Source organism: Chlamydotis macqueenii, chromosome 14 (assembly GCF_036417535.1).
Source record: "Chlamydotis macqueenii isolate bChlMac1 chromosome 14, bChlMac1.mat, whole genome shotgun sequence".
NCBI classification, from domain to species: domain Eukaryota; kingdom Metazoa; phylum Chordata; class Aves; order Otidiformes; family Otididae; genus Chlamydotis; species Chlamydotis macqueenii.
In genome coordinates, this window is record NC_141569.1 from 2,014,702 (window position 1) to 2,029,987 (window position 15,286).

Below are 15,286 nucleotides of genomic sequence, written 5' to 3' on the forward strand. Positions count from 1 at the left end.
TTTGTGGCCAGACAGTCACTGGGAAGAGAGTCCTACCAGGATTGTTGTCCAAAACACTTGTTCCCTCCAACACTTCCTTCCCCTCAACCTTTTGTGTCGTGCTATAGCTCCAAAAGATGAGATGAAATTCAGGCTCCAGCGGCTGTAATTGTTTAACGACCTGCAGCTCCAGTGCCGTACTGCATCGCCTCCCAGCCTGCCCTGGCCAGCCCCGCTACTGCCAGAGAGCTGGCGGCAGCTGCTTTCCACGCTGAGGTGATGAAATGCATCTTTACAACCCAAGAAGTGAGTTGCTACCCAGCCTGAGTTCAGCACAGACAATTTTTGCAGTGCACATGCATCCAGAGAGGACAGAGGAGAACCCTGGGCTTGAGATGGGGTGGCATCGCATCTGCGGGGTTCCCTCACTTCCTTTTCTCACCCATTTTGTGTGCTGGGACCCAGGGGCTTTTGCAGGACCAGTTCTGCCGTGTCAGCATCAGCCTCTCCGAATTGCCATAAGGATCAGATGGGTCCCACTTACAGCCTCTCATCACCACCAGCTCAAACGCTATTTCGTTCACCATCAAAAATAAAAATAATTTTCAGAAAAAGACTTGTCCCAGGGCTTTTGCCATCAATCCCTCAGAGGCTCCAGAGTGGTCGATGGGATGCGAGGAGCCGAGGGGTCATCCTCGCTCGCAGGGATGCTCTGCCAGCGGGGCTGGGGGGCGAAGCACAAGGGTGTCCGGGTGAGCTGCTGCCTGTGCAGAGGCGGCACAGCTTGGGGTCGGGATCCCAGCACATCCACAACAACTCTTCTCCCTCCGGAACACATCCGCAGGACGGCTCGGCCCCCATGGGAGCCTGGCAGCTTCAGCTGGGGGAGCGAGGGCAGGCTCTGCCTTATCTCACGAGCCCGGCAATGCCAGATGACTCTAGCATTTCATTACGGGTTATTAACGACTCCGTTCATCACAGCCAAGTGGTTTGCCGCACACAGGCTTCCCACCCGGCTTTCCTCACTCCCGTTTGATACCAGGTTTGGTTTTAATTAGGTAAGGTGGCGACCTTCGAGTGATCAATTCAAACCTACTTTCCTAGGAAGCCACGTACAAATGATTTAGAAATAGAGAGAAGAATAAAGCCCGCAGCAAGAGCAGGGGAATCTGGCAGGTGCTCAGCTGGTGCGAAGGGAACACCAAGTTTTTAGTGCCACCAGCTAGGCTGGGGCCGCACAGGCAGCAGCACACCCAGGGACCCTTCCTAGAAGCCATCACCTCTAACCACCTGAGCAGGAGCCTTTCCAGGCAGGGATTTAGGGAAGAACAAAGTCACCAGTGTGGGGGGACTGTGCAGGCAGCAATGCAGCAGCTCCATCCTCAGGGATACCCCGGCCTTAGGCCAGGCTCCCTTGGCCCACGGGCAGACGTTCCTCCCAGGGCTGAGGTTTCAGATCCTTGGAAAGCTCCTGGGAAGCACCCATCCCCACTGCTCCGGCTGCCTCCCACCTGAGCCGCATCCCTCTTGGCTGCATTTGAAGCATCCCTGCACCGCGGCACACGCCGGTTTGTGAGAGAGTGCAGGGATGATTAATAAAACACTTCCCATAAGGTGGAAACAAGGAGACCATAAATCTCAGCGGTGTCGCACACTTACAGGAGAGGGGACGATTATGAGCAGTTATTCCCTGCAAAGATGGGCTTTAAATCGTCATCCGTCACCAACACCCAGCGCTGGGTGCTCTGAAGTTGTCCAGCAAAGCCTTGCGGCTCCTTTCCACCACGGCGCAAGTGACCGCGATGCTCGTCACCTGGAGATGTTCTGCTGCTGCTTTCGGTACCAGCCAGCATCCAGGAAGAAAACAGCCCTGTAAAACACCAACAAGATCAAATGTGCCTTTATTTTTTTTTAGAGCCTCAGGTCCATATCCCTGTAACAACCGGGCTGCAGTTTTGGGAAAATGGCTGGGGTCACACAACAGCAGGGCAGGGGGGCTCCCAGCGAGGACCCCCTGCCCCATCCATCCCGCCGGCACGGCTGGGGAAATAAAGATGTTATCGAGCAGCCGCGCGGCGCGGCGCAGTAATTGAAAGCCTTTCTGCTGCTGGAAACCCTCGAGGCTGCCAGTCTCTCGGCTGAGCTGCTGCTTACCAACACTTTTTAATTTCCTCTCTGTTTTGCCTAAACTTTCCGTCGGATTCCTCATCCATCTGAGCTGCAACGATAAAGATGGAAATAAAGAGGCATTTATAGCCCCTCTCCTGGGCAGGTTTTGTACACAAGCAAGCCATGCTCGCAGCACGCTCCCTCTGCAGCCGCTGGCCTGGGAGCATCAGGGTGAAGCTTTTGGGGAAACCAGGTGGCAAAGAGCAGTGGGTGCTGCCAGCCACATCTCGGGGTCGCTGTGGGGAGAGAACATCAGCAAAAGGTATGGGGCAAGCGAGACGCACAGGGGCTTCTGTGCAGAAGCAGAAAGGAAAAAGCAACAGGTGAAGAGCTGGAAGAAAGGCTTTAATTTTCACAAAATCTCTTAATCCATTAATCACAGCGAGACTTCTATACAGAAGCCTCCTTTTTCCTTAATACCATCTCAAGATCATCCAAAATGGTCCTGACTGTTTGGCAGGGGAGTAGGAGGAGCGAAGCGGGACAGGCATGTCTCCAGGGAGGGGAGATCAGCCCCCGACAGCAGCAAGCCAGCACAGGGAGGAGCAGCCGTGAAGAGCGCTGGACCAGTGAAGAACACCACTGGAGCTGGCAGCAGAAGAGCTGTGGTGGGTGCTGGGGACATCAGTTTTGGCAAAGGAGGATGCCCCTGTGCCTGTTGGCTCTCTGGAGGCTGGAAAAGCCTGCGTGGGTGCCTTAAACAGAGGTTTTAGGGAGTTTTAAGAACAGACTGTAGTATCTTCCAGCAGGATGCCCTTCCTGGGACTAATCCACCTCCTGGTCCTCACCTAACGCCTTTCTCAGGCTTAGCCCATTCTGCTTTAAACCCCCATGCTTCCCTTTACGAGCAACACCAGCTTCATCCCTAGCTGAGGTCTCCTTTCCCATGATGGTCCCACAGACCTCAGGCTTTCCTGTCATCTGGAAGGTGAACATAATATCTACAAACCAGCTGCCTTCCTGAAGCTGTTACCGGTTTTTCTCAGGGGAGGAAAAAAGGAAAAAATTAGTATGCGGCTTCTTCCTCGAGAAATCAATGCGTTCTCAACTCACTGTGAAGTTCCCTGACTGTTAGAGATGCTGCACTGGTTAAAATTAATCCTCAGAGGAGAAAGAGTAGGGGAAAAAAGAAAGAAAAATAAATTCCAGTGACTAAACAAGGCTAAAATGTTGCGGAGAGCTAAACTCCTGCGAGCGCTGGAGCTTGTTTGGGAGTCCCAGAGCAGAGAGGGCTGCAGAGTGGATTCAGTCCAGCTGTTTATCACCCAGGCTAAGAATCAGCTGTAATTGTTAATTCTAATTAAAGCTATTGGAAAAAAATGTAATCAAGAGTTTCCTTTCAAAAAAAGACATTTCAGCTAAATTAAAAATTTAGGGGTTAGAAAAAGGGGGGTAAAATGTTGAAAATTTTGAAACCACCCATTTCAGCATTTTCAGGATGACAAGGGATATATTTGTTGGGAAATGCATCATCAGTTCAAATGTGTTTTATCTTACAGTCTGAAGAGCAAAAATAGTTTTCCAATCAAAGCAAAAATGATATTTTTAGGCTTTTCCTTTAAAAAAGCCTAGCTGGGGGTTTCTGTCCTAATTAAGAATGGTTTTTTTTTTCCTTTTTTTTTTTTTTTTAAACAGAATAAGCTGTTTCTAGTTAGCTCTACTCTAAAGTGCCGGGCTGGTGCTTTTCCTGGTGCATTTGCTCCCATCTCCCCCACCACATGGTCCCAGGACACACAGGCAACGCTTACGCTGCCCTGCTCCCGTTGACAGCACTGGCTGAACTCCCCCGGGGCTCGAGTCAGGCTTTACAAGACCTCACAGAATTAAGCCAGCACCAGCCAAATGACACTCAGTCAGTGGGTTTTATGGTCTTTGTATGATTTAGAGTAATTAGAGATCCCGAACAGCCCACGTCACATGCTGAGCTCTGTGCCGTGCAAGCCCATCTCCAGGTCTTGATCCTGTACCCACAGAACTTCTTCCTTGCTGAAAAGGGGTGTGGGGAACCGCTGGAAGGAAGATCTGCTTTGGTTAGTCTCCCGCCATGAGTAAATTCCGTAGATTAAGATGGTTTTGGGGAAAGGCAGCTATTTTACCACTTGTACAGTTTCAGCTGAGACCCTGTGGCCTGCTGCCGTGAGATCTGCCACAGATCCCAGAGGTGGTTTGTGTCCTGGGGATCCTCCTCCGTAGGATTGGATCACATTTGTCACACTAAACAAGTGGTTTAGGATCTCCTAGAGGAAAGGCATTGAGAACAGAGATTGCAGTTTGCAAACTGGATGGGCGCATGGAGGAAGGAAAGAGAAGCTATGGGGGTTGAGTAGCAGCTGGAAGGGGGAGACGACACCAGGGAAAGAAACTCGGCCAGGGGAGAGACAGGAGAAGACAGGGCTCTGCCAGAGACAAAGAGGCTCCTGATGCTGCCCAAGTACACTTTGGGGGTGCTGGTGGACAAGAAGCTCAACATGAGGCAGCAATGTGTGCGCTTGCGGCCCAGAAAGCCAACTGCACCCTGGGCTGCATCCCCAGCAGCGTGGGCAGCAGGTCGAGGGAGGGGATTCTGCCCCTCTGCTCCGCTCTGGTGAGACCCCACCTGCAGCACTGCGTCCAGCTCTGGAGCCCCCAACATCAGGAGGACGTGGAGCTGCTGGAGAGGGTCCAGAGGAGGCCACGCAGATGATGAGAGGGCTGGAGCAGCTCTGCTGTGAGGCCAGGCTGAGAGAGCTGGGGCTGTTCAGCCTGGAGAAGGGGAGGCTCTGGGGAGACCTGAGAGCGGCCTTCCAGTGCCTAAAGGGAGCTGCAGGAAAGATGGGGAGAGACTCTTCAGTAGGGCCTGTTGTGACAGGACAAGGGATAATAGTTTCAAAATAGAGGGAGATAGATTCAGATCAGATATTAGGAAAAAAAAATTTTTTACCCTGAGGGTGGTGGGGCACTGGCCCAGGTTGCCCAGAGAGGCGGTGGATGCCCCATCCCTGGAAACATCCCAGGCCAGGTTGGCCGGGGCTCTGAGCAACCTGATCTGGTTGGAGATGTCCCTGCTCCTGGCAGGGCGGTTGGACAGGGTCGGCTTTACAGGTCCCTTCGAACCCAAACCATCCTGTGATTCTATGATTTTGAACAACAAAGACTCCATCTCTGTCAGCAAGATGAAGCCCAGGCAGGCCTGGAGGGAGGGCAGCAGGGGAAGGGGCCACGGGCAGGGCATGCTCCTGCCCAGCCCAGACTTGGTGCCAGCACGTCCGCCCCTCCGGCAGGCTGATTTGGGTTTGTATAACCTTTTTTGATGGCTCTTTCCTCCGGGCCAAGGGAGGCAGCTCGGCAGTGAAGGGAACAGCCTGAGTAGCATTTCCTTGCGCTGCCCAGGGGACGCATCCAGCCACAGCCTCAGAGGCAGCTCAGCAACAGGTCTTGCCCCACTGCCACCCCCGCGGCAGCTGTGCCAGGGAGAGCTGTCACCCCAGGAGACAGCACAGCCACCGATGTATCGAGAAAGACAAATACGAAGCCCTGGTGAAAGGCTGCGGGGCCCTCAGCCAGGGATAGAGATGCAGTTAGATTGTGGCTGCTCCTTGCAGGGAGTAACTGGTGGATGAAGCCTGGAGCATTCAACAGCGATCCTCACGTTAACCCAGCCCTGCATCTTCCTCTCCTTACACAGCCACTGAATACCCTGGCAAAACAACACCCTCCCACCAGGAAGGTACATGGGGAGTAGGGTCAGTGTAGAGACTAAGAGGCTTTGTACTCACTCTCTTGTGACAAGATGATGGGCCCAGCAGGGAGGAGGAAGGGCCAGCTGGTCCCTAAAGGAAGGAAAACCAAGATGAGTCCAGCAGAGACATCACCATCACCAGCAGGTACAGTCCCACTAGTTCTGAGCACAGCCTGGTGATGGTTACAGGGTCCACCAATGGTCCCAGGTCCAGCTTGCAATGGCCCAAGTCCAGAGCTCACCTAGGATCAAGAAGAGATGAGCCAAGGATGAGGCTGGAGGCACAGCTACAACATGAGTCCAAAGTCCATCCAGGAAACAGAGCCAGGGACACAGCTACAAGATATGTCCAAGGGCCCTTCCAGGAGCCAAGCCACCAGCAGCACAGAGGCAAAATGTCCATCCAGGAGCAGGGCCAGAGGGAGGGCTGGAACCAGGCACTCCTGCAGCATCCCTCATAGGAGGGGCGAAGCTCCAGGGCTCAGCTTAAGTGGGGCTCCTGACCTGTGGGTGTGGGGGTGTCAGGTGGTGGTCCCTCGGGGCTGATCCAGGCTGCATATAATGCTCCACAGACAGAAACCACCCAGTAAGGGAGCACAGCTGTGATAGCCTGACCTGGGCAAGTGTTGTCTGCTTTGATAGCAGCAACAAGGGCTGAAGGGGAGCGCAGTCCTGTATCAGCCAAGGCTTTTGCTGATGCTCTCTCCTGAGATGATGGGGCTGGAGCTTCCTTCCCCAATGGGGCCAAGGTGAGCTGTGGGTCATGTTATTGGTGGGCAGGCTGCATCCCGCATCCTTGTGATGGCAGAGGTAGCAGGAGGGATACAGAGGGGATAATGCACCACACTGGAGCTTTATGTGCCTAACTTGAGCCTTATTTAAAAAAGAAAAATATCTAAGAGCAATTTTTCTTTTGTTGTTATTATTATTTTAAAGCTGTGAATTATTGAAAGACTTGTCATTGCTCTCTCAAATCATTCTCAGGCAAACAAAAGACACAAATTTGACAGTACTTTGCAACAAAATGAGTCTGGTGTGTTTTGCTTAGGATTTGCCCTTGGCTTCCTGTAGCCACATCTTAAACTGCTTCACCGCTTGGTCTGATTAGCAGCGTCTCCTCGGGGGCAAAGCAGGCCCTGGAAGAGCCGGAGGTGCTGTGGGTCAAGATGAAAGCGCTCTGCATGCCATTAACTGTCAAAACTATAACTAGCTTAAATCAGCACAATTAGATGGCTCACAGGCTACAGGAACGCCGGCTGCAGCTTCTCATCCCGCATGCCGTGTGCTTAAAACACGGCCTTGACATTAAAGAGACGTGATTAAAAGCAAGTTTTGGGGGCTGAGACCTGGCAGAGGAGCTCAGCAGGCAGGGTTAAGTCCACAGCTTCTTCTGGGGTCTTCTAGGATTGGAGACTCCAGGGTTTGGGAAAGATCTCCAAGCATTAGCAGGAGCCGGCTCAGCTTTGAAGTCTGTAATGCCATCTTGTGATGATAGCTGGAAGTGGAAATTGCAGGCTCCCCTCTGGAGTCAGATGAAATGTGCGACTGTTGTTCAGATGGGCAGAAAGCCCAGAAGGACCCCAGTTTAACAAGTCAGGGACTAAGGGAAAATCTGTCTCAGAAAAGTCCATATTCTTGCTTTGAGAGAGTAAAAATGATCCATTCAATTAATAATTATCTCTCTAGTCCATTTATCTGGCTAAGAAAGCAATTTCTTCCAGGCCAAGGAATCTGACTTGTGTCCTTGGGTGCTGAGGGCTAATTTTCCTTCTCAGCGTGGAAGGATGCAGTGCCACCCGTGTGATGAGCTGCGGTGGAACGGCCTCTGGTTCAGTGCCCTCTCCAAGCAGTAAAGGTGCTTCTCGTCCCAGATTGAAGCTGGAAAGTTCGGCAAGATCCACTTTGCTGTAAGCATCCACACCGACCTCAATGCTGAGATGCACACGCAGGGGCGTGGAGAACCAGCGCAAGAAACACAGGATCTGTGAAACTGGAAAAAAATAAATCGAGCACCAGCTAATGGGAACCAGGCACAGGTGAGCTGGCTCTCTGCTTACCCTGATACTGCAGTTCAGACGCATGAGGCAGGAAGAGTCAGCTCAGAAATGGCTGTGGGCTGACAACAGCAAAAAGCCCTGCCCTGCAACAAGCAGAAAAGAGTTGTAGTCCTGCCAAGCGCCTCGCTGGGACAGAGATGCAGCAACACCTTCCCCAGCCTCCGCTGGACGCCTTGACACCGACTCGATGCTCCGTGTATCCGTGGCCAGGCACAACGGCGTAGCTATAACCCCTCTCACTCAGGATCCATTCAAAGGAAGATCTTCACCAGGATTCGTGCTCCAGTCAGACATTTCAAGGCCTTTCAGGAAAGGACAGGATCCCCCCGCCCCATACTTTAGGCTCCCAGAGCTTGGGGATGCCACTGACACTCAGCTGGAGCTGGCTGGAGCAGGCAATCATCTGCTCCATCTCTGTCTTCTTCAAATGCTTCTCGGTCTTTTTTCAGCCCAAGGTGGGCAGCTGTTCTTCCTGCGTGTGGGGATGCTCGTGCAGGCCATGACGTGGGGTGCTCCTCCGCGACGCAGCCCGCCCCTGCCTCGTCCCAGGAAGCGCTGGGCTTGTTCTGTATGCGGGCAGAGACGGTGGTGCTGAGCGGTGGAAAGCGTTAGCTGCTTTCCCATCTAGGGATGAAGCTCGTGAAGGACAGCGGTTTCCTGGCCACACTCCAGGGCAGAAGATGAAAAGCTGCTATGCTGAAGGGACGGGTAATACCGAACACGGAGTGCACTTCATTATTTTGCTACTGGAGGTCTCGCTGCCCGTGGCTGAGAGCACGTGCCCGCAGACGGGGATGGATGATGAGCTCTGCCGAGACCCGGAGCAAGCTGCCTAAGCGATGGCTCCAGCCTGGGAGCTGTATAACTCATTAGCACAGCATGGGGCCTAAATTAATGTGCCTTGATGATAAGATATTTTCAGCAGGACCAGGGAGATACTTCAAAAGCTTTCTGAATGCCAAATACCAGAATTTAGCGACTCTCGATGCCAGGACCAGCCTCTCAGTGCACAGCTTTGCCCTCTTGTAATTGGGCTTGGAGCATTGGTTTATCTCATGCAGTAAAGGGGGCTCAAGCAAATGCTTGCGCATTATTTGTGAACTTTGGATGAAAGGTGTCACACCAGGAGAAAAACAGCATCTCAAGTAAAGCCCTTTTCTGCTACAGCTTCCAGGTGAATGTGCTCTCTGTGTCTGCTGCATCCCTCTGAGGGGATGAGAAAAGGCTTCCAAAACAGGCTGGGCCCAGCAATGCCGTGCTTGGAGTCCATGCCACAGCAGCCTGCCCAGACACTGATCTGCAGAGGGGAGCACAACCACACTGTGACCGGAAACGGCACCCGGCTGGGCTCCTCCTGCCCAACCTCCCGCCTGCTTCCAGGCCTGGGGATGGGAGATAGGGGCGCCTGCCTGCAGCAATACCCCAGACGTGTCCAGAGCACCGGCTTGACCATTTGAGAGCTGGTTTCACGGCGGTTTCAGCTGATGTCAGCAAATATCATGTTGTTCTTTGATACCAAGATCCCTGCTCAGCCTGTTGTTCATCTTAGCTTGGTGGAAGCGAAATACATCCTCCTCTTCTCCAGCAAGTGCTGTGTTGGGGACGGAGGCGCTTTGTTTCAAGCCAGATTAGAGCTATAATTTGCCACAGAAGGAAAGCACAGCCAGCCTTTAGTCTAGATGCCGCCTCCCTTGAACTCCCTGCATCCCAACGCAGCCCTGCGGTTTGTGTTCAAAGCGACTCAACAGGCTCCAGAAGCTGGTTTAACCCCTGTCGACTAAATGCTCAGTTACAGAATAAAGGAAGGATCGCATCCGAGAGATTTTGGTGCTCTAAGTTAGCAGGGTGGGTTAAACCAGGACACGAACCGCTGTCTGCTGGCACAGGGCAGCCACTCGAGGGGCTTGCCCTAGCAAGGAGCTGCGATGCTTCATAAATGTGTGCTACAAGCCTAGGAGGGGACAAACCAATGTCTGGAGCTCCTGCAACAGCAAAAGCGATGCTTTACTGTCACGCTCGGCTCCCGAAATCCCCTGCCCAGGGACCTGCTCCCTGCCCCGGCCCTCCTGCTCTTCTCCAGCTCCGGCGCTGCGGGCTCCGTACCGTGAATCTTCTACCAGGCTGTGGCTCAGCAGCACTTGTGCCACACGGGCAGTCCCTGGAGCAAAAGGAAGAGCAATGCTGCGGGAGGGGGAGGAAAATTCAGCAAATCGAGAAAATTTCTGCAAACGCGCCGTGTCAGCCCGTCCCGTTGCCCTGGGCCGTTACTGCGGTAGTAACGTCCACCCGACTGCGGAGCAGCTTCGGGGCATCAGCTGGGGTCCGAGGAAAAGCACTTTTGTAACCTTAACTGTCTGTCACAGCCGGGACAGGCTGCTGACACACTCCGTGTTCATTCGCAGAAGCGCTGCGTGATGAGAGGCAAGCCAACGCTCGACACCAGCGCTTTTTTCGGCCCCTGAGCAGAGGAGACGAAGGGGCAGCCACGCCATTTCCGCCGCCTTTTCTTCTCAACAACGTAACGCACCGACTTTTCACGCGGCCTGGCCCGAGGGAGGCGGCCCGGGCCCGCCCCGAGGGGAGCGGCCGAGGCGAGCGGGGCGGTGCCTGCGGAGCCAGCTCGGCGGCGGGGCCGGGCACGGCCTCTCTCGGCGGCGGGCGCCATGCGGGGCCGCCACGGCGGGAAGGGGGGCGGCGGGCGCCATGCGGGGCCGCCGCGGCCGGGAGCGGGCAGCGGGGCCTGCCGCGGCCCGGCCGCCGTGAGGTGAGGAGGGGCACCGGGTCTGGAGACCTGGGGGAACGCCACGTGAAATAATCTTTTTTTTTTTTTTTTTTTTTTAACTTTTAAATTGTTATTAATGGCTGAAAGGCGGTCGTGCCCGGCGGCCCGCGCTGGCTGATAACCTGTGCGGCCCTGGGAGCTGCGGGTAATTTGTTCAGGCTGTGCGGTTTAGAAGTAATTTCTCAGCCTGTTTGTTGGTTGGTTTTTTTTGTTTTTTGTTTTTTTTTTTTTTCCTTCCCTTCTGCAAGCCAGATCCCTGCTGCTCAGCTCTGTTAATACAGATTTAATTAATTGAATATTCGAAGTGATGTTTCTCTTGTGCTCTCTTCAGGGCTTCCAGCTGGTGCGCGGCCTAAGCGTGCGGTGAGGCGTCGCTGGAACTCGGGTGGCAAGGAGCTGTCTGGAGGATACAGCCCTCAGGTAACGGGTCCTCACCGGTGCCCTTCCTTTGTGAAACTCCCAAAATTTTGCAATAGATGTAAAAAACCTGCACAGGAGGCACAGAGAGAGCTCGGGAGTCTTTCGAACTAGGGGGGTCAAATCCTTCCATGAGCCAACAAGGGGAGGTGGGCAAAAAACGGTGTTCGTTCTGCCACGCCGAGAGAAATAAATGGCCTCTGTTGGCTTGTGCATGGGCTGTTGTGCCAGCCTCTGGTGCTCTGGGGTGGAAATAATTTGGTTTATCTGGCGAAGCCTGCGGCACTTCCCAGTGCTGGAGGAAGCTGTGATGAGAGGAGGTGTTAGAAGCGAACCCCGCATCACCAGAAGGATGTACTTCTGGGCCTCTGCTTCCTTCTGTCCTTTAAAAACTCAATTTAGAGTTCCGTTCCATCCAGCGGTAGTCAGCTACCCATTGCTGCTCAGTGCCTGTGATAGTGTTATGCTGCTGGGAGAGAAATGCGCTGCCGAGTTGCTCCTGGCACCGCCAGTGCTGTTCTAGTGCTAGATGGTGCCAGGTTTTGGCAGCACTCTGCATGCTTGAGAGTGGAGAAACTCCTTCTCCGTGGAGTTAATCCTAGATTGGATGCAGACAACGTGCCGTCAGAAAATCTTCAAAAAGTGCTGTTGCGCTGTATCTTTATATATAAAAATGAAAGTCAGCTAATTAACTGGTCAGTGTTAAAGGCTGAATTTGGGGTCTTTGGAGGAACTCCTGTTAAGTGTCTTTGTATATTTTTTAATTGCAGGCAAATGGTTTGCATGTTTTGCTGCAGATGGGGACTTGCTGGAGCAGCAGTAGTTGTCAGAAGAAAAGAAATAAGCTCTTGGTGCTGCTTTGAAGATCTCCGTTTGAAAGAGATTGAGAGGATGGAAACTCACAGTCCGCAATTGAAATGGGACCACTGGGTAGTACTTGTTTTCAGGGTCTGGATGTAGTGACTTGAAACATCAGAGGTGGCTGTGGGCAAGAAGAGTGACATGCAGAATTTCTTAATTGTTAGTCCCCTCTCACTGCTTGTTTAAAATGATACTTTGTCTGTGACTTCTATTTATTAAACTTATTTATATTTAAACTTGCTCATTTTGGTTTTCATTCTATCATAAGTCTACCACAGGGCGTATAGCAGGATTTGAAAGTCACGCTGAATTTTTGTCTGTGGGAGACTCTGGAGAGGCAGGAATGTGGCACTGGGTGCCTGGTGCCCCTCCTGCCCTCACACACATTCTCCGTAGCCTCTGCTGCAAAGACAGGCTTTTAGCAAGGCTTCCTTTCCTCAGGCACTCTGAAGGAGATCAGATGTTTGAAGTTTTCCATAAAGGAAACAAGGTCCAGAATTCCTGTTTCTGCTGTGTACAGAGCCCGCACAAGTTCACAGGATGTCCTTCCCATGCTTCAGTTCCTGACTTCCCAGAACTTTCCGATTATCTCCCTTCCCTGGGTCTGGGGGGTGGTGAAGCCCACAAAAGATGGGGGAGTTGGAAAAGGCTGTAAAATACACTGAAACTGGTGGGGACAGGAAAGAGGACCGTCATGGGTTCAGACAAAAATGCTGTTTAAAGTCAAATGTGACTGTAGTCAGAGCGAAGGAGCATACTGCTCTCACCAAGATGCCTGACCCATTTGGGTGCTGTGCAGCCTTCTGGAGAGCCCTGTGTTTGTGAAATAATCCCAAATTAGGAGGTTTTTAGGCTAAAATGTCTGTTTTCAGTTTTTAAAGAATGGTTCGATGGTCTTCAGTCACGTTACATTCCAGTTCTCCAATTGCAGATGCCACGGTAGCCGTACACATCTGTGTACAAATACATCTGTGTACAAATACACATCCATGTACAAATTAAACTCGGAGGCGTGGGCGTGACACTGCTGTTGTACACCGTGCTGTCTGCAGGAGTGGAACAGCGTCAACATATTTAGATTGTTAGCAGCCAGAATTTATAAAAGTGAGGCTTTTGATAAAACACTAGCACACGTCAGGTTAGTTCCCAAGTACTGATGGTCAGATGGGTCCTTCTGTATAAATGAGTTACAGTGCTGTTTTTTTTTTTTCAGGGCTCTCCTAATTTTTAAATATCCTTGATGCTGCAGATTTAGCTGTTAGCCCTTCTGACATTGGAATAGCGCTGGTCTTTGAATACGCATTTTTTATCCTCTATATGGAATTATTTGTCTAAGTATTCAACATTCTTGGAAAAAGGTTTTTTTCTTAGTTGAAATCTATGACATACATAAATAATTTTCCTGATTCTATATGAACAAGTTTTACCTGCAAAACGAATGACCAGGTTTCCTACGCATTTACATTTTGCCCAGCAATCTTCCTCCTTCCCAGTACTCACCCAGTAGGGCAGCGATGTGTGCTGGCTGCCGGCTGCCCTCAGGGTGGGTGCGGGTTCCAGTTCTCCCTGCAAAGGCTTTCTGCCTGCTGGCTGCCGAGGAACACGCTCGCTGCGTCAGGGGACTCTGCTTCTGTACCAGGTACTTCTGAAATTGGCAAAAAATGAGGAATATACGCTCGCTCTCAGCCCCATAAAGCGTATGCTATATGGACAATAAATACACGCTGACTGGCTTATTTCCTTGAAAAACTGTTTCTGCAATAAAGCTCTACTACATTTGTCTTGGGGCTGAACCCAAGACTTGTAGGCCTGGTTGTGCTAGAACAAAAAAGGCAGCAGAAAATGATGGAGAAAGTCTGCCGGCAGCAGTGATTATCCCATCAGGGCACTTGGGAACAGCTGCAGAGCTCTGCTCAGCACACACCTGACGCACCATGAGAGCTCTTCTGAGGCCCCACAACTCCCAGGCAGCTGGAGGGGTCCCACTTTTCCTCCAAATCCACTGAGCTTTGTGCACATACCGGAAAAGAAAAACCATAGGAATGTCATAAACATTCTCCAGTGACCAGCGCGAGTACAGGTGTAGGGAACTGGAGCCTGTGTCTTACCGCAGCAGCTGCGTTAGCAGGGTAGTGATGGTCTGTGCTGTACGGCTCCTTCTGCAGTGCAAATGCAATCAATAAAGGTCAAAATGATTCACCTCGCCGCCAGCTTGGTGCCTTGACCAAAGGACAACAAAGGAAATTGAGAGAGAACCCATGCGGTTTAAAAAGAACAAGATACTGGCATTGAAATAAAGCCAGGGAAATGGAGCAAGGCCTGCTTCTGCACTCAGGAAATGCTAACCTGATTTATGATTCTGTTTATTAGCACCGTACATTTTGCAATCTATATATGACCTTTACTGGGCAAAAGTGGCTGGATTGCTTTACATTTCATCAAGGTGCTTTGCTCTGCTTTCACTGCTCTGCAGTACCGGAGCTCAGAAGTATTGTTAACTTAGATTTACGTGTTTGGTTTCAAGCACTTAATTGTTTTTTATCCAGAGTTTGCTAAGAGAGCCGCATTTCTTGTAATTGAGCGCTTTCATATTATTTCAACACGTATTTTGTACCAATCTCCTGGTTTTTTTTGAAACACCTTCTGTGTTATTGTTTCATTGCGCTCTCCAGCCACACACAGAGAAGAAAAATCGGCTCGTGATGAATTCAGAGGGCAGATTTTTCTTTTCCCCCGGAGACCAAGTCTAGCCACACTCCCTCACCTTTCTAAAGCTGGAACACAGAGAGACTGGTTCTTTAGCCACAAAATTAAATTGGAAAGAAGGACATTGACCATGAAGGAATTTCAGTTCATAAATAGTATTTCCCCGATTGTGCAAGTACTATTTTAGTTACAAAATCACCCAATTTAAGCACAGGAAAAGCGAACTTTCCCCATAGCAGCGCAAGGTGGCAATGTTGGCTCAGATGAGAAGGAAAGGCGCGCACAGAAGCGGTGGGGCTCTTTTTGCCAGAATCTTCTAATGAACCTAAGCAGGCACCGAGAGCCCATTGTCTTCAGTATTTTAGAGCCGGTAACATCTTCATTCTGCTGAGGACAGCAGCCCTTAGGCTCGAGCTGGCAGAGCCGGGCCTAGGGAGCGGCAGGGCCTGCCCTATGGAAAGGTAACAACGCTCTGGGGGCGAGAAGGGCCAAGGGGCAGTGAGGAATCTTTATCATCCTGGGCAAATACATGCCAAGGCGCCTGGCCAGCGTTACCCATTCCTCCGTTTCCAGTCACGGACAGCGGGAGAGGCAGCG

At 51.7% G+C, this 15,286-nt stretch overlaps 1 protein-coding gene, 1 long non-coding RNA gene and 1 other non-coding gene across 4 annotated transcripts in view; 2 read left to right on the plus strand and 1 right to left on the minus strand.

The window, feature by feature from the left end:
• SIL1 (SIL1 nucleotide exchange factor) overlaps nucleotides 1–10,073 on the minus strand; it is a 105,579-nt gene extending 95,506 nt beyond the window's left edge. The window contains exons 1-4 of the mRNA XM_086758678.1: nucleotides 7,603–10,073; nucleotides 6,109–6,370; nucleotides 5,904–5,957; nucleotides 1,639–1,849 (exon numbers count right to left, since the gene is read on the minus strand). The gene's annotated coding sequence lies outside the window, so the exon portion shown is untranslated. The remainder of the gene's footprint in view (nucleotides 1–1,638; nucleotides 1,850–5,903; nucleotides 5,958–6,108; nucleotides 6,371–7,602) is intronic.
• Nucleotides 10,074–10,577: 504 nt separating this feature from the next.
• On the plus strand, nucleotides 10,578–12,223 carry LOC147598923 (uncharacterized). Of its 2 annotated transcripts, none has more exons than XR_015260091.1 (3): nucleotides 10,578–10,687; nucleotides 11,037–11,125; nucleotides 11,893–12,223. It is a non-coding gene; the product is annotated as an uncharacterized LOC147598923 (long non-coding RNA). The 2 variants fall into 2 exon arrangements; XR_015260090.1 differs by having other exon boundaries at nucleotides 11,920–12,223.
• LOC147598924 (small nucleolar RNA SNORA74) lies at nucleotides 11,537–11,740 on the plus strand. The gene has a single exon (XR_015260164.1). It is a non-coding gene; the product is annotated as a small nucleolar RNA SNORA74 (small nucleolar RNA).
• Nucleotides 12,224–15,286: the final 3,063 nt, after the last annotated feature.